Source organism: Tachyglossus aculeatus, chromosome 1 (genome assembly GCF_015852505.1).
Source record: "Tachyglossus aculeatus isolate mTacAcu1 chromosome 1, mTacAcu1.pri, whole genome shotgun sequence".
Lineage (NCBI taxonomy): Eukaryota > Metazoa > Chordata > Mammalia > Monotremata > Tachyglossidae > Tachyglossus > Tachyglossus aculeatus.
Window position 1 is genome coordinate 101,122,404 of NC_052066.1, and position 1,041 is coordinate 101,123,444.

General features: G+C 39.7%; 1 non-coding gene across 1 annotated transcript; it reads right to left on the reverse strand.

Annotated features, from left to right (window-relative positions):
• Positions 1–556: 556 nt before the first annotated feature.
• Positions 557–694, reverse strand: LOC119937145. The gene has a single exon (XR_005453931.1). It is a non-coding gene; the product is annotated as a small nucleolar RNA SNORA7 (small nucleolar RNA).
• Between the last annotated feature and the right edge of the window lie 347 nt (positions 695–1,041).

Sequence of the window (1,041 nt, forward strand, 5' to 3'; positions counted from 1 at the left end):
AACAAAATAAAATAAATAGAATAGATATGTACAAGTAAAATAAATAAATAAATAAGTAAATAGAGTAACAAATATGTACAAACATATATACATATGGTTGGCTACTGAGTTATTAAATTAGAAAAATAAAAGCTGTGCACAAATTATATGTTTTAATTTCCAGGTTTCCAAATCAGCTTCATTGCCGTTGAGGTTAAGGAACATATACTTCAAGGAGACACCGATAAGGGACATCCCCAAAATCTAGTTTCCTGTTATTCAGGATGTAACATTCATAGCTGCTTAAGGTTTTTGTCACTATTTTCTGTTCCCACTGCGTCTTCAAAGGGCAAACCTATTGGTCTTGTCTTATGCCACTGAGTTGTCTTCAACGCCATAGACACATCTCTCCCAGAATGCCCCACCTCCATCTGCAATCGTTACGGTAATATATCCTTAGAGTTTTCCTGGTAAAAATGCTGAAGTGGTTTACTATTTCCTCCTTCCATGCAGTAAACTTGAGTCTCTACACTTCATTCATTTCCATGTCACTGCTGCCCAGCACAGGTGAGTTTTGACTTGTAGCAGATTGCCTTCCACTCGCTAGCCACTGTCCAAGCTAGGAATGGAATGGATATGCCTCTGCCTTACTCTCCCTCCTATAGTTGAGACTGGTAGAGTACTGGGAACTCTCCAACTGTGATCCCAAGAGGGGGATACCTAATGATAGATTATAAATATTTCACTGAATCTGTTTCTTAACAGTGTTAATGATAGTTCACTCTGCTGGCTAAACATTGTTCTTCTGGTACAATTCAGGACTCAGAAGTGTTAGTTGGAGTTAGTGCAGACATAATTATCTGGGTTATGAGGTGTGTGTACTGATAGGCTGAAGAAGCCAATTGATTGATAACTGTTGCTAGGAGGTGCTGGGACCCCTGGGCTACTCCCTTCCTTCCACTGACCAGTTGCATCCTAGGGTGGTTTCCTACATTGTAAATGGGGACCATTATCAGAGGATTATTTTATCTGCTCGTAAAGGACATCTCTACTTGTTGGTCC